This window comes from Sceloporus occidentalis, unplaced genomic scaffold (assembly GCF_023333645.1).
Source record: "Sceloporus occidentalis isolate IW3139 unplaced genomic scaffold, rSceOcc1.0.p SCAF_92, whole genome shotgun sequence".
NCBI classification, from domain to species: Eukaryota; Metazoa; Chordata; class Lepidosauria; order Squamata; family Phrynosomatidae; genus Sceloporus; species Sceloporus occidentalis.
Genome location: NW_028317072.1, coordinates 1,318,331 through 1,340,420, shown reverse-complemented (window position 1 = coordinate 1,340,420; position 22,090 = coordinate 1,318,331).

Here is a 22,090-nt window from a genome sequence, read left to right as displayed (position 1 = left end):
TATGCCATGTGGTGCCCTTTCCATGAAAGTTTGGGAGCTGATCAAGACATTCTTATTGCACCAGGGTTTTGGCTTATTTTTACCCTCATGATCTAAAGTAAAACATTTAAATCTCCTACTGTTAGGTAGGTAGACTTACAGTTTCGGCAGTCTTCAACATTGTCTCCTAAAACTGGGGTTGCCAGAGTGAAAACTGGTGCAAGCTCCTGTATCTTCAGTGGTCATGGAGAAGAACGGATTTCAGCATGTGTTGCTTGTCAGGCAACTGGGTAGCAAGTAACACCTGCTGAAATTCTCTGTTTCACACAACTTTTAAAACTACAGGAACTCTCTCCAGTTTTCATTCTGGCAAGCCTGCAAAAACTCTGGAAAAAGTGTATTCAAGTTTGAACCACTTGCCACATAAATTGTTTTCTCTCCTATAAACCAAAAACGCCTATGATAAATATGGTCGCAACAATGGGACTTCCACTACTAGGTCCCTTGCTCCCTGGCCAATATAACACATGTAATATAATAATAACAACAACAACAATAATAAAGTTTATATTTATTTTCCTGCCTCTCCTGGATGGATCGAGGCGGGATTACAGTTCACTAAAATATACAAAGAACACATTGTTAAAATAGAATAACAATTAATATTAAAAGTAACTCATCATCAATTGGCAGTACAAGAGAATTATACTACAACCAGGGGATGGGGGTTCTCTTATACAAGGTCGGGTGGGTAAGCTTGCTGGAAGAGCTCCGTCTTAAGTGCTCTCTTAAATGCCTCCAAGGATTCCATAGTTTCAGAGCAGCTGCAATAAAGGCTCTTTGGGAAGTTGATATAAGCCTAGTTGATTTGTGTTCTAACACGCTCTTCCCAGTTATTCTGAGAGTGCGGGGTGGATTATGTAGGGAGAGGTGTTCCCTCAAGTAACTCGGACCCAAGCCATGTAGGGCTTTAAAAGTAATACTGAACACCTTGAATTGCACCCAGAAGCTGATCGGCAGCCAGTGAAGTGATTTTAAAACAGGTGTTATGTGGTCAAGCCCAGAAGAACCGCTGACCAATCTGGCTGCCGCATTTTGAACCAACTGAAACTTCCGTACTTGGTACAAGGGTAGCCTCATCAAAACGAGAGATTACCAGTGCGTGTTCCACTGCTTCCAAGTCCTTTTGGTCCAGATAGGGATGCAGGTACACACACACACACAATTAAACAGCTAAAAGTTTTGGGACCTAGATATCTGTAGGAGTTCTTTTCCCTATATAACAAACAAACAACTTCCTTTACATACCGCTTCATACCAACATAGCAGTGTCTAAGCAGTTTACAACTGTAAGCTAATTGCCACCAACAATCTGGGTACTCATTTTAGCAACCTTGGAAGGATGCAAGCCTAAGTTGAGCTTGAGCCCCCTTGGCTAGGATTGAACTCGCAACCTTATGGTTTTGAGTGAGTGAGTGGCTGCAGTACAGGCATTTAACCACTGCACCATCAGGGCTTGCCTGAGGCCAGTTCTGATTAGAGGCCCTCCTTTGTGTCTCATGCAATGGAGGCACATGAGAGGGATTTCTTGCATTCCACTTATAGAATGTCCTCCTGTTGGAGGGATGAATGGTACCAATATTGGTTCTCTTTGGCACTAGATCAAGGCATGGTTTTTAATGAAAGCCTGTAGGGTCTAGTTTATTTTTGAGCATGTGCATGATTTTTCTTAGCATTTAAAAACTGTTTTAACTTGTTTAAATTGGTTACTATGTTTTATCTTCTTTTAATTTAAATTCTTTAAATTGTATTGATTTTAATATGGAATTGTTTAAATCATTTATATTATTTTATCTGCTTCATGAAACTGCAAGGCAGCAAAACTGCAAGGCAGCAAAATAGGTTGGCCTGATTTGAGTGAAATCAATGCTTTTCCCACTTGGGGGGAATTGTGGAATTGTAGAACTGAGGTTTTTTTGGGGGGGAGGGCTTTTAGTGTTTGAATGGGACAGACTTGATTCTCCATACACAAATATAGCTTAGTACAATGGTCATTTTAAAATTTAGCAGTGCATTGAAATTTTTACTGAGATTAGAAAATGTACTTCTCACACAGTACAAGTTTTTTTTAAAAAAAAGTCTTAATGCATGTTAATTTTGCAATCTACTGCTGCAGAGTATACTAAATTCACACTAGTTTTTGAGCAACTCTGAGTTTTGAGCTGTTTGTTAAAGTCTGTTCTTTCATTTTGCATTGAGAGATTATTGTGATTTTCTTGTTTATATTTGCATCTATTTTTAATCTGTGTGGTAAGCCACTTTAGAGATCTTTGCAGCTAAAAAATAGTACAGAAGTTCTGTCAGGTGCCTTGAATCTATATATGGGGAGAAAGGCAGGATGATGATGATGATGATGATGATGATGATGATGATGATACTCTTCCAAACAAATAAAAATACATTTTATTAATTTCAACACAATGTAGTAATTATCAGTGAAATGTTATGCATGTCTACTCAGGACTAAGTTCCATTGTGTTTCAGGAACAAAGGATTAGTTGTCATTTGTTTAGTTTTTCCCCCAACATAAAATATTATTCTAGAATGCTATGGCTATGTTCTTGTTCATTTTCCAATGGATTATTCATATTCTTGGTGTGTTCATCTTATTTAAACATTAAGCATCCACACTTAATCAAGTCTGATGTTTCACAGGGAAACCAGCTCATCTCTCTCTCTGAATCTGGAAAGGGACAACGAGGGCAAAGGTCTTCAAATATGTCTGGTTCCCATGGGCAGTCTTGGGCTTCGCAACAACTTGTCCAGGTTCAAGGAACAGACTATTCTCAACTGTTTGGAAAGGACATGCATATCTGGCAGCTGGTCATTTTGGATTTTTGGTGCATCTGTTTGCAGAAATCCATAGACCATTTTTAACACATTCAAGATGTTAGGTTCCCCTGCGCTGGTAAGCACTGGTGAAACCAGAACAAATTGCTGTATATACTATTTTGTAAAAGAAACTGGATAGTTAACGGTGGAAAACAGATGTTTTCTTTTGAGCCCTGCTCTGAATATGACAGGAGAGGCTGACATTTACATCAGATGCTCATGTTTTTTGAAGGGCACATACATACGTAAAGAGATAAGTGGCCCATGAAAAGAGAATCTCTTTTACGGAATCTCATTCAACCATGCAGTTTCTCACTTTATGGCAGTTCCTTTTTCTCTTGGCTCCAAAGCATATTGTGATGGCATGTCATCTGAGGGTGTTTGTTAGTAGTGCTCTAAGCATTTGGACACAGCTTCATATCAACATGGGGGAATGTAACTTGAGGTAATTTGAAATAGCTTTAATGTACTTAAATAAACAGTAAAAAAAACCCCAACAACTGCCACGTACGATTAGCCAGTTAAGGTCTGGCTATACGGTCTATCTGAAATCAATGGATTAGACTAGTAAAATTAAAGTATCACACACTAACAGGGTGAGTGAATCAGGATGCAAGTGTTCATCCAGACATCATGATATTAAAATGTTTTAGGTTATTTAAAGCATTTCAGCCTGTATAATGTGAATTGCTGCTAGCTGAATAGAATTTAACCGGTTTGCCTGATGTATTGTGCTCAATTTGTGAAGAAGGAAATAACAGCCACACTAAGATGTGTACGCATTGTTTTATTATTATTATTATTATTATTATTATTATTATGTTTTATTTATTTAGTGCTGCAGATTTACACAGCACTATACATAAAAACAATAAAATAGATAAAATAAACCTGCCCATGGTACAATCTAAGAAATAATAGCATAATACATATACAGTAAATAATACATAACAATATAGGAAAGGGTACAATAAAGTAAAGCAGGCAACAAATTAAAACGTCAAATAACAAATAACAGTCACGCAATGCCTGGGAACGCTTCTCTGAAGAGGATGGTTTTCAACTCAGTTTTGAAACTGGTTAAAGAACTGATGAGCCATGCTCGTGGGGGAAGGAGATTCCAGGAGTGAGGGGCAGCAAGTGAAAAGGGATGGATCCGGGATGGGGCAGAGAAAATCCTAGGCTGAGATAGCAGACCTTGACTACTAGAATGGAGGGCAAGAGTGGGAAGGTGAGGAGAAAGAAGGTTTGATAAATAAGGAGGGGCCAGCCCATGCAGGGCTTTAAAAGTCAACAACAAGAACTTATACTGAATACAGAAAGGAAGAGGGAGCCAGTGAAGGGATGACAATAGAGGAGAAACATGGTCAAAGTGGCAGTCGGATGTAATAATGTGTGCAGCTGAATGCTGGACAGAAATATATAGAGAAGTGACCAGTGGGGTCCCATAGGGCTCTATCCTGGGCCCAGTGCTATTCAACATAGAATCATAGAATCATAGAGTTGGAAGATACCCCAAGAGCCATCCAGTCCAACCGCCTGCCATGCAGGAACTCTGAATCAAAGCATCCCCGACAAATGGTCATCCATCTTTATCAATGACTTGGATGACAGAATTGGTGGCATACTTAGCAAATTTGTAGATGACACCAAACTAGGAGGAGTAGCTAATACTCTAGAGGACAGGATCAAAATTCAAAATGACCTTAATAGATTAGAAAGCTGGGCCAAAGCTAAAAAAATGAATTTCAGCATGAAGAAATGTAAAGTACTGCATTTAGGGCAGAAAAATGAAATACACAGAAATAGGATGGGTGACACCTGGCTGAACAAGACTATGTGTGAAAGAGATCTAGGAGTCCAAGTAGACCACAAGTTGAACATGAGTCAACAGTGTGATGCAGCAGCTAACAATGCCAATGCAATTTTAGGCTGCATCAATAGAAGTATAGTGTCTAGATCAAGAGAAGTAATAGTGCCACTGTATTCTGCTCTGATCAGGCCCCACCTGGAATACTGTGTCCAGTTCTGGGGACCACAATTTAAAAAGGACATTGAGAAACTGGAGTGTGTCCAAAGGAGGGCGACTAAAATGGTGAAGGGTCTGGAAACCTTGCCCTATGAGGATCGCCTTAGGGTGCTGGGGATGTTTAGCCTGGAGAAGAGAATGTTAAGAGGTGATATGATAGCCTTGTTTAAATATTTGAAGGGATGTCATATTGAGGAGGGAGCAAGCTTGTTTTCTGCTGCTCCAGAGACTAGGACCTGGAGCAATGGATGCAAACTGCAGGAAAAGAGATTCCACCTCAACATTAGGAAGAACTTCCTGACAGTAAGGGCTGTCCGACAGTGGAACACACTCCCTTGGAGTGTAGTGGAATCTCCCTCCTTGGAGGTATTTAAGCAGAGCCTGGATGGCCATCTGTCAGGGATGCTTTGATTCAGGATTTCCTGCATGGCAGGGGGTTGGACTGGATGGCCCTAGTGGTCTCTTCCAGCTCTATAATTCTATGATTCTATATATATTACATATGTGTATGTAGGTATACAAAGGGATGCGATATTCCAGTTTCCCTAACCCAGGTATCATAATTTGCATATTATATAAATTAGTATAATATGCAAATAGAATACACTATGGAAAATTTAATATTATGTAAATGTCCACATTAATTGTTAGACTAATTTCCTACCACTATGTTTCACTCTTGACACCTTTTATACAGTAAGCATTGGCTGCAGAGAGCTAATATGATTTAACAGTTAAGAGTACTAGATTTGGAACAAGGGAGATCAAAGGTCTAATTCCTGTTTGGTCACAAAGTTTATTTCAGTGTGGGCAAGTGCTCAAGGTCTAGGGGATGGGCCAGCCCTGCAATGTGCCATCAAGAATGACATCCCACATTGTGTTTCTATAGCAACACTCCCATTTTAACCTTTTAATAATAAAAAACCCGAAATGTTGCTTGCCCTCCAAGGCAGTATTACTCAAAGGGGTGGTCCATTGTGCCTGTCTGTGAGCAGTCAGCTGCCACCTGTAGTTTACAGTGTCCCTGAACCAGTTGCCAGCTACAGTAGGCCCTTGATATCCACTTGGGTTTGGTTCCAGAACCTCCCATGAATACCAATATCCGTGGATGCTCAAGTCCCCTTATATACCGTGGCATAGTAAAATGTTGTCCCTTTTATAAAATGGCAAAATCAAGGTTTCCTTTTTGAGTTTTTAAAAAATATATATTTTCAAGCCATGGATGCAGAATCTGTGGATATGGAGGGTCAACTGTACAAGCCACACCTACCTTACAGGTTTTAATGGGGCTAAATTCTATTGCAATACAAGCAGTGAAGATCATGGCATTTTGTCATGTATGGGAACTTCAGGTGATATCATTTTAGTTTTTGTCATCGGTTTTCTTGGTCCATAACCATGAGGATAAAAGAGGGGAAAAGAGAGAGGAAGAGAAAAAAAACTATTCATTTAAAAAGCAGTTGAAATTGTGGGATGACAGAGGATTAATCAGGACGATTCCTGCCAAATTTGGACAATAGGAAGGTACTTAGATAAGCTGTCTTTAGGGGGTACATGAAAGTCACCAAACAGTTCCAAATGCCTTTCTCATCAAGTTTCTGATGTGTGCTGCACTGGGTTAACACTTTGGATGATCTGCAGCCATGTAATTTCTCAGGATATTTGTGAAGGTAAAATGGGATGACACTTTTCTGATTTCTTTGGAAGAAAAGTCTCTTGAATGCAAAAGGAGTGGCATCTATCATGAACAAAAGTAAGCTCAAAGAAGCACTGTGATGTTTGGGCAGCTGCCATTACATTATGTGTAATTATGTTGCTAGTTTGTCAGGTGTTAATACAATGGGTTGAATCAAGATATAGGGGCTGAGCAGATGAAGAAGATAAAGTAGGCCAATACCATTTTTTTTCAAACTGGAAAACAGCTGGAAACCCCACTGTCTTCATGGCCCCCTCCCAAGCCAGGCTTAATGCCCACAGGAAGTCTGCACTATTCAGTGTCAAGTGTCCTTTTTTGCCTCCCCCCTGCCATGCATGCACACCATTGCACAAACACATCACCTAATACTAGAATTACTTCCCTTGTCCTGCCCAGCTACCATCCCAAAAAATTGCACAAGTGATATATTACCTGTACAGTGCATTAATGTGCCCAGACACACACTGGCAAAGCATAATCATGGAGGTTCTCCATACATGCCCCCTTTCCCCCCACTTCACCCCATGCCCCCTTGCTGGACTGTCTGGTTTGTGTATGTTTTAATTACATCCATTGCATTATTAAGAAACTGTTGTGTCTATAGTACTTTCACATCATGGGGTCAATGATATGATGGGTCAATGGTGTAGCTGGCCACTCATGCACCCTTATGCTAAACTGGAAAAAAAAGCATGGCGAGCAATGCTGCTGGTGGCTGCATTGCACCAGTCCCAAGCACATGCGACAGACTGCTTCTGTATGCTGCCTGTGTTTTCCTTCATTCCTACATCATGCTGTGCTGTGTGGCACATGTGGTGATGTACATTTTCCGTGTTCAGGCATAGTATCAGAGCTTCTTCTTGCTCCAGTTTTTAGCCCTGGAGCATAACTTTGTGTCAGTTTCCACCCAGTTTTGCATCCGACATTATCTAGACAGGTAGGCTTCAGGTTGGTTTGAAGTTGCTTTATTTTGCCAGTGCAGACAACCCCTTAGTCATACTTAGAGCTGATCCACTGAAATCAATGAGACACATAAGTCAGTGAAGTCTGGATGCAATCCAAAATGTTTTGAAGGATGATCAACAAGACTTTCTTCTTCTTTCTATGCTTCTAAAATATTTCCCTTAGGAATGCTAGACCAAGTCCCAGGATCCCAAGGTATGGGTAATAGTTCCCATTTCAAAGGATACAACTCTTAAATATCAGATGGAGCAGCAAAAAGGCTTAAGTGAAGTTGAAGGCTTTCGTGGCCGGCATCCATAGTTTTTTGTGGGTTTTTTGGGCTATATGGCCGTGTTCTAGAAGAGTTTCTTCCTGACGTTTCACCAACATCTGATGCCAGTCACAAATGTTGGCAAAATGTCAGGAAGAAACTCTTGAAATGGTCTAGCTTGAAAAAAAAACTAATGGCCCCATACAGACAGGCCAAAATAAAGCTGCTTCAGGTCACTTTGGAGGTATGCTGTTTAAATGTTGCATGCGTCCTAAGACTCCAGAAGCTGCGTCAAAGCCACAATCCAGTCCTAAGGACTGGAGCACAGCTTTGGCACAACTTCCGGACTCTTAGGATGCATGCATCATTTAAACAGCCTAACTCCAAAGTGACCCGAAGCAGCTTTATTTTGGCAGTCTGTATGGGGCCCTAGAAAGATTTAAAATGAAGCTCAGTGCTGCCATTAGCCAGCGTTTTAGCCTAATCATATCTATATGTTTGTACCGACTGGAATGGAGTGAAGGTAGAGAAACATGATAGAGAAGGTAGAGAAGGTAGAGAAACATGATAGAGAAGGTAGAGAAGGTAGAGAAACATGATAGAGAAGGTAGAGAAGGTAGAGAAACATTTCCTGCATGGCAGAGGGTTGGACTGGATGGCCCTTGTGGTCTCTTCCAACTCTACAATTCTATGATTCTATGATTTAGAATGCTGTAGCTGGACAACAACTTCATCCATCCAAAATGATGTGCATTTTAATAATTTGTCTTTCATATTCCCTTTCATCTGCTGCAATTTCCCTCTTTGTTATCAACTCAAAAAGTACATCTTTTCATGTACATATCCCTCAAATTTATACCACCAGTCTTCTCCAACTTTATACTCTCCAGATGGTTTTGGACTATGGTTCTCTACATTGCTGACATTGGACTAAGATATTTCAGATTAGTCAGAGAGGAAAACACCAGGGGCCCATTCACACTCCAGAATGATAATGCTATTATTCCATTTTAACTGCCATCATTTAGGTTTAGTTTAGTTTAAGCAAAAGATTTAAGAAGTCTGAGCCAGACAACTCCAGTGCCTCACCAGACTACCAGTCCCAGGCTTCCATAGGATGGCACCATAACAATTAAAGTGGAAGCACTGTAATTCTGGAGAATGAGCAGCTATCGTTGGGGAAGTCTTACTGTATACCACCTGGGTTTCTGCAATTTCTGTTGCTATTGCTAATTATTTAGTTAGCTCTAGAGGTGTGCTAGAGGTTGTTCAACGCTTGTAAATGATATTGTACATATTCAGATGGCTTGCAGACTACAGATCTGCTTGGATTAGTACAGACTGCCATGACTTGTCCTAAAAATACTATATTTTTGGGGTCATAATGTTCATACTCAGCTAGTGAATGCAAAAGATGTATCTATTTATGTTACAGTCCTTCGTGGTGCTTTCATATACCTTTTGTTCCACAGGAGAAGGGACATTGCTAATTGGCAAGTTTAAAGTCCCAAGTACATTCATAGCTTCTGCAGGTAGGTATGGGAAAAATTCTGATATGAAACTGGAGAAATGTAGTCATAGACTGGACTGGATGGTCCACTGCTTTGATTCAGCAATGTCTTCTGTTCCTATAATTGCTCTTTCTTTAATATTTTGTTAACTTTTTGGGTACCCAGAAGGGCAGGAAGGTGGGTAGATTTTTTTTTAAAAAGTCTTTGTACAAAAGGAAGTGCCTGTGGGGGATGAATTGAGTCATGTACTTGGTTTTGTTTTTTAAAAAATTGCCTTGAACCATAAGGGTAAGTAAATATTGCAGTGTTAAGGCAATTTTATATGTTAATGTTAGCGTGGGGGAGTAGATGGGATAATTTTCTTTCCGAGCTGTGATTGCCTCATATCCTTTACTTTGTTTTTTTTTTCTGTATTAACAGAGACCCAATTTTAATTCGATATTTATAGCAATGCAACTTCCTTGCTTACTTCAAAGACTTAGTAATAAGGACTAAAGAAACTGGCCACATCATCCTAATAGCTGGAAAAAAGGAATTAGACTGGCAAGTATTTAATGATACTGTATTTTCACTGAGAGCTGCACTTTAATAACTTCTTATGGTTGAATTTAGGAAACTGCAAGCCAAGTCACAAAGTTACAAGGGTGGGTGTGGACAAGGATGTAAGCAGAACAAAGTCAGCTAAGCAGACTTGTGCAATTGTATCTAAGAATAGAGCTACCTGCGTCATATAAAAAGAAAAAGAAAAATGGTGTGTATTTCTAGCACTTCTGTCTTGGTACAGAAATCAAAGTGAGGAAGTCTGGTCACCAGCAAGCATATGAAACCAAAGAGGCAGATTCCAAGAAGCTGAGTCCAAAATGCTGGGAACTGAAGTCAACGTCTTAGGTGGCATGGTGAGCAGTGCCAGCAAGACCTACCCTACTGAAAACAGGACCACTCCCTGCCACATTGCAGAGCAAAATGATCAGGAGAAGATGCAGATCTGTAATCAGGGTATTTTGGGAAATGTTTAAAACAGAGATGGTGATACAAACATCTGCACAGATTTCAGAAACCAGAAGCTCCAAACACACAATAGAAGACCAGCTTGTTAAAAATAAAACAATTTGGTAACTTGGCCACAACACTAACTGGCAAAAATATACACTCCATGCCTCCTTCTTAGACAGGGCATTACTTAGGGAGATATATACATAGCATTTTAGGAACTGGAAGTGCTCATACCATGCTCCCGATTCCTACAGTTCATTTACACCAGTTCTTCTTCAATTCATGTTGGTCCATGATCAAATGATATGGCTGAGAGGGATGATTGTAGATGGCGCAATTTACATGGCTGATTTCCTGCCACTGATATTACATTGCCTGTACAACAGAGAGTGCATCCACACTGCAGAAATAATCCAAGCTCTGCTCTGGTACCACCACAAACTACATTTCCCAGAATTCCATGGCATGGTGCCATGGCACTTTAAATGGGGTCAAACTGGATTATTTCTGCAGTGTAGATGCAACCCTAGATGGATTCACATGCAATGCTAAAACCATATCTTTTCAAGAGCGTTTCTTGAACATCTGTTCAGGTAAAATATTGTTCAACGAGGAATGAAGAAAGCTCCTGATGGATGGATATTAAGTTTCTTCCTAATCTGTTTAAAGGAGAATCTTTGAAATCTGGAACTTTTTCTATTTTCCATCAACATAAATCGGCTAAACAGAATATGATGCTAGATGAGCAGAATCATTCTATAGGAAATGCATCTGTTGTGTTGGGGGCTGTTGAGAACAGATGTCCTGATACATTATTTCTGCCAGTAATCTTATCAGTTTCTTTAATCCACATAAAGAACTGCAGTCATGACTTTTGCATGGATTAACACTTTATAGACTGCTCCCCAGGTCTGGCTAGCCAAAATACATGATGTTGCATCAATTCCTGTGACCATTAGCAAATGACCAGATATGGATTGAGTAAATCCACACACAATTTGGCTGACAGGTCTAGAACAGTGCTATTTACTGAAGTCCATCCTTCCTTTCTTCCAAGAGGCTCATGGAGGTGTAGGATTCCTAGCTAGTTTCCCATGCAGGAGTGGCCAGATCCAGGTCTTCTTAGCTTCAGTAAATGATCATACTGACTCATGTTTAGCCTTGCATCCAGCTGAAATATTTACAGGATTGCAGTCTCAGTCACATTAGTAGCTAATTATTTAGATTTTCTAACATTCAAATATTGTTTTATATTTTTATGGTTAGGCTGTTATCCATTTTACATTTTATTCTTTGTTTCTTTTAATGTCCATGATATGTCATGACCAATATTTGAGAAAGAAATTGGCTTCTTTTCCTTTCTGAAGCTGAAAAGAGAGAACAAGGGCAAAGACTTTTAAATATGTCAGGTCTTGACACAATTTATCTAGGTTTAGAATGCAGCAAAATATATGAACTTTCCATCTCAACTCCTTGTACACTGACCAGGAAGACAGGCAATTTACAATGTCAGTAATTTGACAGGAGCCATTTGGCACTTGGACAGTCTGAATGGTGAGGATTCATTCTGGTCATAAAATGTGAAAGGGATATATGGATCCTATTTTTTTTAAACTTAATGTCTTAAGCATCTTTTCTTAACCTTACTTTACTGACTTAGCAGAAACTGACCACTTTACTTTAATAGCTGAGCTACAGAGGAATAGTGCTTGCAAGATTCTAAGATGCATCATTAGGAGTATAGTATCTAGATTCAGGGAAGCAGTAGTACCACTATTCTGCTTTGGGCATACCTCACCTTGAATACTGTGTCCAGTTCTTGGTACCATAGTTCAAGAGGAATATTGAAAAGCAGGAGTGTGTCCAGAGGAGGTCAACCAAAATGGTGAAATGTCTGGAAACTATGTCCTATGGGGAGTGGTCTAGGAGCTTAGTATGTTTAGCTGGGAGAAGAGAAAGTTGAAAGGTGATATGATAGCCCTGTTTAAATATTTGAAGGGATGTCTTATTGAGGATGGAGCAAGCTTGTTTTCTACTGCACCAGAGACTAGAACATGAAACAATGGATACAAACTACAGAAAAAGAATATTCTACTTCAAAGCTAGGAAGAACTTCTTGACAGTAAGAGTTATTCAATAGTGGAATATGCTGCCTCAGTGTCTTCTTCTTTGGAGGTTTTAAACACAGGCTGGATGGCCATCTGTCAGGGGAGCGTTGATTGTGTGTTCCTGTATGGTAGGGTGTTGGACTGGGTGGGCCTTGTGGTCTCTTCCAACTCTATGATTCTATGACCTTTAAATGCTGCTGTAGCTGTTTGTGCATTCGGCCTTGTTGCTCTCCTGGTTCTTCTGCCCACCTTCTCATTGTACCCGGTAAGACTTTGGCCCCAACATTGGAAGGGGAGAAAGGTAAATGAGAAAACTGGTAGAGAAAGAAAAATTAGAATATTGGGATATTTAAAATCTTAAGCACAGTCTGCTGGAAAGGTCCTGGTAATCATGCTTTCAGAAAATCTTCATGGAAATCTTAGGCCCTTTCAAACTATAGACTGTAGTACTCCATTATTTATACTTTAACTGCCATGGAAACATCTTATGGAATCCTTGGATTTTTTCTTTGTTTGTTTCATGAGGCATTCAGAATTCTCAGCCTGGGAGCTCCTCATATGCCTCTAAACAAATTACAAACCCCAGGCTTCCATAGGATGCAACTATAGCAATTATAATGGAATCATAGCATTATAACTGTGTGATGTGAAAGGGCTCCTTGTCTCTTTAAAATGATGTTTCACATAAAGTACCTTAACTGCGTTAGAGCTCCTGATGCTCCAAGCCATTAACCACTGTAGGAAACCACACCTAAAAAAGGGCCTTTAACTTCAGCAGTAGCAATTCACTTTCAACATCATTTCCAACACGTCCCTCTGAAGGCTCTGTCTCCTTCACAGGAGGACCCATTTTGTGACAGTTACATCAGGATCATTGTTGAAGAGAAGACCTCATTGGCAATTACTGACAGTGTCTGTGAAATTCAGCCATGGGAGGGCGGTGTTTAACCACTGGAGTCCTGCTTCTTACTGTGGGGTCTGAGGAGTGTACTAACTCCTTCACATTTTGCCTCTGTTTGCTAAGGACACTTTCCAAAGCAATGGAGGGAATGCTGTTTATTAAATGAAAATCACAGCAAAATAGTCTTTGATTTTTTGCATTTTCCTTCATCCCAGTACCGCTACTAGAGTTTGCCTCAGCAATATTTATTATTAACTTCTAGGATAGGAGCCAGTCTTTGACATCCAGGAAATGATAGACCAATTATGTGTGTCTGGATCTGTTTCTGAAAATGGTACCTGTCTTGGTTTTGAAGACATCAAAAGATGGTCATTGTTATACAGTAAAAGTCATGTGTGATGGTCAAAGCCATTTACATGTCAGTTGTGGGTGAAAGGTCTGTAGAGCTGCTTAAGAAAGTTGGTATGTTGAGCTTGGAAAAGAGAAGGTTAAGGGGTGACATGATAGCCATGTCATTTGAAGGGATGTTGTACTGAGGATGGAGCAAGCTTGTTTTCTGCTGCTCCAGAGACTAGGATATGGAGCAATGGACTGAAACTACAAGAAAAGCGACTCCAGTTAAACATTAGGAAGAACATCCTGACAGCAAGAGTTGTTCATCAATGCTCTTTCTTTGGAGGTTTTTGAACAGAGGTTGGGTGGCCATCTGTCAGGAGTGCTTTGATTGTGTATTCCTGCATGATAGGGGATTGGACTGTTGGCCCTTGGGATCTCTTCCAATTCTTCTATTATTTTTGGGGTGTGTTTTAACAGTAACAAGAGTGTGTGCAAGTGTGTGTGCAAAAAAGGCTGTGGAGCCTTCCTCCCTCTTAATTCTTATCTCCCTTAGTTTGTTGCTTCAAATACTATTTTTTGTTTGCTTGGTTTTGACTCATGTCCATTCTGATAGCCAAGAACAAAGAAAGGTTCTTGGAGTACTGGGCTGAAGGAAGATAAGAGACTGGGATAGGTGGGTGGAGTAGTTGAGGCTCTGCAGAGCAACCTTTCCACCTCCTTCTACAAGAAGGTCCAGCTGCTTCTCACTTAATAGATAAGCAGGTCATCTATAAAACAATGATCCCGTACTATCCAACTGTCCCTGTTTGGCAGCAATATTCCCAATCAATCTTCAGTCACCCCACTTTTTTAGCTGCCTTTGAAATGTCCTAGTTTTTCTCTCTCTTCTACATTCTCCCTTTACCTTCAGCTTACTTCTATTGATGCAAGTGCAAACTTCAGCTTACTTCTATTGATGTAAGTGCAAACATAGTTTGGCCCTGATTAACTCAGCAGGAAGGGAGAAAAGGGTGGTGATGGTGGAATCTTGTCCTTCCCAGTAGGCTCCAGCAAAAACAAATTGTTGGAGTCTCTCCTTGCTTTGTGTTCTTCCTCATCAATAACTTTTGCCATTGTGGCAACATTCAAATGTTACTTGGCCACGTCTTGCTTTTCATCTGTGAAACATTGAAGGGTATAGGTCCCATCATATCACATCTAATTTGGACTCAGAATAGATTATTAGAGTTCCTAGGTATGGAAGAAGAGGTTGATAAAAGTATGAAATATCACCTTTCCTTCTGTTTCCAGTTGGAAAGTGTTTTCTTGGACCTCAAAACGTCCTCTTAGCTCATTTCTTCCATTTCTTTATTTGCTCTACTGGTCTTTCTGATGAGTTGGAATATCTTGGCCCAACCTGTTTATGATTTGTTTTGATCTTTGTACTTCCCATTAGGAGAATTTTAGTACGTTTCAAAATAACAGATCAGTAAAATACAATAATAAGATGTTTGAAGGGCCCAATGGCAGAGGTGTTTTCGTAAGGAGAAGGTAGCTAATAATATTGAGGAAATGACCACAGGAAAAGTCAAGCCTGCTTGTCTTGTATTCTTAAGGTGAAATCGTTTCACAGGGAAGTGTGACCCTTCCGATGTGGCATTTCACAGACGTCAAAGCGGCTGAGAACATTTCAATATCCAGGCATCTTAATGATCATCCCTTAGGGCCAGGAGCTCCATAATTCTCTCCTAGCAAGTGCACTGGAACATAATGTTCTTCTCAGTTTACATGTGAGCAGAAGAGAGACAACCTTTGCCGTGTGGGAAAACGTTACTTTTTTGAGACACAGTAAGTCAGCAATGACTGGTCATGGGGCACTGTTTCAAAGAAGCTGTCTGCATGCAATTTCCCCTCTGTGCTATTGAAAGCCTTCTACCACTTAGTCTGAATTTGCTGTGGAGAAATCTATAGTGTGCCAGTACAGACTACCCAATTTGAAGACTGGATGTGTCTCCCTCTCTAAACAGGAAATGACCCAGTAAATGTTAGTTAAAATCTAACTCAATTTAGTGTAGATTACAGCAGAGTAAATCTGACTGCAAATTTAAGTACAGTAGTAGCCACTGGAAATTTTCAGAAAGACATTAACAGAAAAGCCATAAGCAAACTTAATTAGACCTTCACTGATATTTCAAAGAAAAAAGTTCCTCCTAAAAATAGATTCATGCCTTGACTTTCTTGTAACCTGTCTTTGGGAAATATGGTCAGTAAATACCAGATCCCTTAGAATCATAAAAGAAATTATCTGCAGAAAGTACATATGCAGAGATGGACTGTGTTAAAGTTTTAGGTTTTTTTTATTTTTGAAGGAGCGGTAAAAACTCCTTCATTTTTCTGGGACACAAAGAAAGTGTAATACTCTGGCTTTGTCATCTACCAACCTGAATGCATGTTGGGGGCAATTGGCTTACAGTTTGTAAACTACTTAGAGAGTGCTTAGCTCACTATGAAGAATTATAGAAATGTAAATGCTATTGCTATTTATGTGCCCTCCTTGTATTATTAAGTTCACCATGAGATGTTTTAATAAGTGCAAATGATTATAGGAATTTTTGGAATATGATGGTTAAATCCAAGATTAAAATATTTTCAAACAAGTAGCAAGAGCAGCTTGAAAGGAGTGATCGTGTTTGCACCTGTCTTCGACACCAGATGCCACATTAGAGGCATTTGTTCTAGGAAACTGCCTTTTCAAGCCTTCAACCCTGGTGTTTTTGCTGAGAATTAAGGATATCTAGTTATAAGGGAGGAAGAAAGAGATGGGTGATAGCAAACAATGGATCATTGGTGAAGTGGGTAAGAAATGTGTTTTTTTAAAAAAAACAATTAACACAAAAAAGGAAGATTACTCCTCAAATCATTTAACCTTAAACACACATGTCTATATCCAATTGCAGTCCTAACCACAGAAGACCTAATGACTAAATTGCTGTATGGCAAGTCAACACTTATGTCAATTCCACTGATTCAGTCTGACCACTCTAGCTGGGGTTAGCAGTTGGATTCAGGCCATGAAATTCCAAAATATCAACAAACACGAAAGCAGCACCCTATTCTGCCAGCCATGAAGGAGGAGGAGTGAGAAACTGGGGCCTCATTCACAATATGATTTACACTGGTTTGCAGATTGGCTTAAACTGGTTTATATGAATCTCATTCATACTTGAATCAATTTCAGATTCGACTGTGTTTGGTCTGAATCAGGGTGAATTGACACAATTCTAAAAGAATCAGTTCTTTCAGAAACGGATCATTTGCCATTTCTTTTGAAAAGAACTGGGTTGAAAAAATGTGAATGCATTACCAATCACATTCGGTGCGTGCTGGAAAGGAAGAACAATGGACAGAGAGGGTGGGCAGGGGAGTGGCACCCAATCCACCACAGGTCTTGGGCAAGCCACCATTTTCCTCTCTCTGTGCTGCTGTGGGGCTGTTGCTGGGTTGTGCATGTCCATTTCCATTGGAGCGAAGTGAGCCCTTTAAATTGCACTGTGGTCCAGATCAAACTGTGTTGCTGTTTTTTGGTTCTGTTGAGAAGTTATCAAGAGGTGGATCAAATAGGCAGGGTGTTACTTGGGGACATGCTGCAGCATGGTTTTGTTTTAAAAAAAAATGACAGAAGCTGTGATCGGCTGCATTTTTGTGGGATCACGAGAGTGTGTAATGGGTCAATAGCAGGAATTTCACCCTGCCCTGGCATGCATTGGTCCGTGGGTGCCTTGGCCAGATATCGGGAAAGCTGAGGGAAGGGAACCTATGGGACCATGTTGTGGTGTTTTCCTTTTTTAATAATTTCACAATATCTGCTTACTGTCGTATTTGTGTGGGTTCACAGGAACGAGTCATGGGTACTGTGGAGGGAATTCTCCCTTTACGTGGGTGCTCCCATGGGTGGCATGAGGGATTAATCCCAGGGGATAGGTGGGGGGCAGGGTTTAGCCCAGCTTTGGGCGGTTCCATAGGTACCATCCCAGGCATGAGTCAAAGGAAGGGATGGCATTCCCTGCTGGTCTAAGGTCATTCAATCTCACTGGTGCCCTCCCACCTTTGTTGTGCTCTTCTCTCAACCCCTGGCACAGTGCCATTTTTAAAAGGCTCTCACATTGTTGCAGCAGTGACCTGCTCCATAACCTTCCAAAGCCCTTTAAAATCACTGGCTGCTTTCCCCCCTCTTTTCTCTGAAACGATTAATGATGGCTGATTCCGCATGTAAAGCTGGGAGACGGATTGCTTGGAAGAGGGAGGAGATGATAGATTTAGTAGTTGTATGGGGCCAAAAGACTTTTCAGGTGCAGCTCAGGGATAATCATCGCAATATAGATATTTATGAGAATATTGCCACCAAGATCAGAGTGAAAGACCATGATAGGACTGGCCCAGAATGTAGGACCAAAGCATAACATAAAACTATCATACAGCATAATTTTTATGGAAACTTTTTAATAATAACTTTATGCATAATAAAACTTTTTTAAAAAAGAGTACAAGAACGTCAATACTTGCAAACTATAAAAATAAGTATAAATATATAAATGTAAAAATGTACAGTCATCCCACCATATTCATGAGGGTTAGGGACAAAGGACCCTCGTGAATTTGAAAATTTTGTGAATAACCTATCCCTCTAATTTTAGAGTGACAGGGAGGGGTTAGAGAAAAGTGTGCACGTGCTTGCCTCTCTTCCCTCCTCCAATGCCGCAGAGAGCTTGTCGGAGCTCTCTGAGGCATCATAAGGAAGTCTGGAGACTCAGCTCTCACCCCTCCTCTCACCCCAGGCAAATTCTCAGAGGTATTGAGGAAGGGAGAAAGAAGCATGCACGAGATTCCCCCGCCTCCCTTTCACTACTTCAGAGAGCTTACCTCAGCTCTCTGAAGCATCAGAAGGAAGACGCAGGACTCGCTCTTCCTTCCTCTGGACCCTGTTGCCCTGGAAAGCCTTGGGAGAAACTTCCCCTAAGCCCTTCCAAGGTGGCAGGGGCTGGGGGGGGGGGAAGGGAGTACTCATTTTCTCTGGACCCTGCTGTACTGGAAAGCCTTGGGAGAAAGAAAGAAAGAAAGAAAGAAAGAAAGAAAGAAAGAAAGAAAGAAAGAAAGAGCTTCCCTCTTTTTCCTCTCACTATTGCCCTGTAGCTGGCTCAGCTGGGCTAGTTAAAAAGCGGCAGGGAGGGGATGGAGAGGAGAGGGAGTGGGTGTGCATATAGAGGTCTTGCCCTTGTGAATGATCAAAACCGTGAGTTCCAAAGCCATGAATACAGAGGGAAGACTACGTGTAAAATAAGACATATTCAATGCCCTTGGTGCTCTAGGGCTTTCATCCTGTTCTCCAAGTGGTCCAGCCTCTCCAGGATAAGGTTCCCTAATAAATAAAATAAAATAAAATAAAATAAAATAAAAGGAAAGTATTACCAGAAATGGAGAAGTTGCATCCATCCTCCAATACTAATGTTTTTGTGTCCCTAGGTGTCCACTTACAGAACCCTGGTGGTGGGACATAGGGTTGGGGGGTGCTGGTGGAACATAGACACCTGCCCTCATAGCTGCATAAATGGCAGAGTGGCAAAATGTGAAGAAATCATGATTTCATCACATCAGCTAAATGTGTCATTTCTGACTACCTGGCATCTGATTTTCCATTGTCTGACCACCATTTAATTTCTTTTACTCTTACTTATATCCCACCTCCTCGTTGTACTGTCCAGCGCCTTTTCCGCAACCTTCAGTCTGTTAACTCTGACCATCTCAGTCAGACTTTGAATTCATCTCTCTCTTCTCTTGATCTTGGGGACTCTGCTGATTCAGCAATGTCTTTATTTAATTCCACTCTTTCTTCAACTCTCGACAGCTTTGCTCCTGTATCTGTACGTATGTCTTCTCCTATTACTAGGCCTCAGCCCTGGCTCACTCCCACTATCAGGTTCCTCTGGTCCTGCTCTCGAGCGGCCAAACGTCTTTGGAAAAAGTCTAGAGAACCGGCTGATTTCATTCATTATAAATTCATCCTTTTATCTTTTTCACGCGCTCTGTCTATGGCAAAACAGAACTATTTTAAATCGCTGATATGCGCTAATGAGAGGCGTCCGCAGCGTTTGTTCTCCTGCTTCAATACACTACTAAAACCTTCCTCTCCCCCTGTCTTCTCATCTTTTTCCCCCACTGACTTCGCCAACTACTTCATCACAAAAGTCACTACCATTAGATCTGAAATAGTTCCTCTCGACTTGCCCCCTACCACTAACCTCCTGGTACCTTCTACTAATAAACTCTCTAGGTTTCCCCCTGTTACTCTGGATGAACTCTCTAAGCTGCTAAATTCTTCCAAACCTACTCTCTTGATCCTATTCCCTCCCATCTCCTAATCTCTATAGCCCCTTCTCTTCTGCCCTCGCTCCTCTATATCTTTAATCTCTCTCTCTCTATGGGTTCCTTCCCTTCTGACTTCAAACATGCTCTTGTTTCCCCAATTCTGAAGAAACCCTCTCTCGACCCCTCTTCTTTGTCTAGCTATCGTCCAATTTCTCTTCTTCCTTTTCTTTCTAAGGTCCTAGAACGGGTCGTTTATTCTCGCTGTATTAAGTTTCTTGAAGCCAACTCCATCCTGGACCCTTTCCAGTCTGGCTTCCGCCCACGGCACTCTACAGAGACAGCCCTTACCAAGATCTCAAACGATCTCTTGCGGGCCAAGGCAAACAGCCTCTACTCTATTCTCATTCTTCTTGATTTGTCTGTGGCCTTTGACACTGTTGATCACTGTCTCCTGGTTGATTTACTTTCTGACCTTGGGTTCTCCGACTCTGCTCTCGACTGGTTTAAATCATACTTGTCAGACAGATCTTTTGCAGTGGTCATGGGTGGTCAGACTTCGTCCTCTGTTCCCCTATCTGTTGGAGTTCCCCAGGGCTCTGTCTTGGGTCCCCTTCTGTTCTCTCTATACACACTGTCCCTAGGTAAACTCATCAGTTCTTTTGGTTTCTCCTATCATCTGTACGCCGACGACACTCAGCTGTATCTGTCCACCCCTGACCTTTCGACAGGGCTTGAACAGCAAGTTTCTTCTTGTCTGACTGCCATCTCTCAGTGGATGCGGCTTCGGCGCTTGAAGCTCAACATGTCTAAGACTGAACTTCTTGTCTTTCCACCTAAACCCACCCTTCACTATTCCTTTTCTGTTTCTGTCGTCGACACATCTATTCAACCGGTTCATCAAGCCCGCAGTCTTGGCTTCATTTTTGACTCTTCTCTGTCATTTATTCCCCAGATCCAGGCCACCGCCAAGGCCTGTAGATTCTTTCTCCACAACATTGCCAAGATCCGTCCATTCCTCTCAGCCTCTACTGCCAAGACTCTGGTCCATGCCCTAGTGGTTTCGCGACTATATTATTGTAACCTCCTTCTGACAGGGCTTCCTCTTTCACACCTCCATCCTTTAATCTCTGTCCAGTATTCAGCTGCCCGTATTGTCACATCTGCTCGCCGCTTTGACCATGTTTCTCCTCTTTTATCCTCCCTTCATTGGCTCCCCTTCCCCTTCCGCATCCGGTACAAGCTTTTGTTATTGACTTTCAAAGCCCTCCATGGATTGGCCCCTCCTTACTTATCTGACCTTCTTTCTCCTTACATTCCTACTCGCACCCTCTGCTCTGGTAGTCAAGGTCTCCTGTCACAGTGTAGGACTACCACTGCCTCCCGAATTCATCCTTTCTCGCTTGCTGCCCCTTACTCCTAGAACCTTCTTCCCCCACATGCACACCTCATCTCTACCCAGCTTCAAAACTGAGTTAAAGACTATATTGTTTAGAGAAGCATTCCCAGAGGTGAGCCCCTCTCTGACCCAGGAAGCCTCCTTTTAAGCATCCATTAATAAGCCAAGCCCTTCCTCCAGTCCATCTGCCTTGGTCCAGGCCTCGGAGGTGGAGAAGAACTGCTGGACCTTATCCCATTCCCCACCACCACTTCCTTCTCCTTTTGTGTCGTGTCTTCTTAGATTGTAAGCCTGAGGGCAGGGAACCGTCTAACTAAAAGATTCTATGTACAGCGCTGTGTAAATTTACAGCGCTATATAAATAAAGGTTAATAATAATAATAATTTGACCCCACCCACATAACCAGAAGGTCTATGAAACATCCAGTATGGTCACAAGTCCCTTGCAGGAGTATCTATTTTTTCTGTTGATGAACTGTCCACCCTGACACACTGGAGCAATGATTTCATAATGGCAGTTCCGATAACCTGCGGGACCCCCATATCTTCAAAGCCAGCCATCACCTGAAGGGAGATTAGAAATGTAGAACTGGGATTAAGTAGTATGCAAAGCAAAGCAAAGTAGGTACAAAGTAACACAAAGATAAAACTGCTAAGATACAAATGTAGATACAAAGTAATACAAAGGCATCAG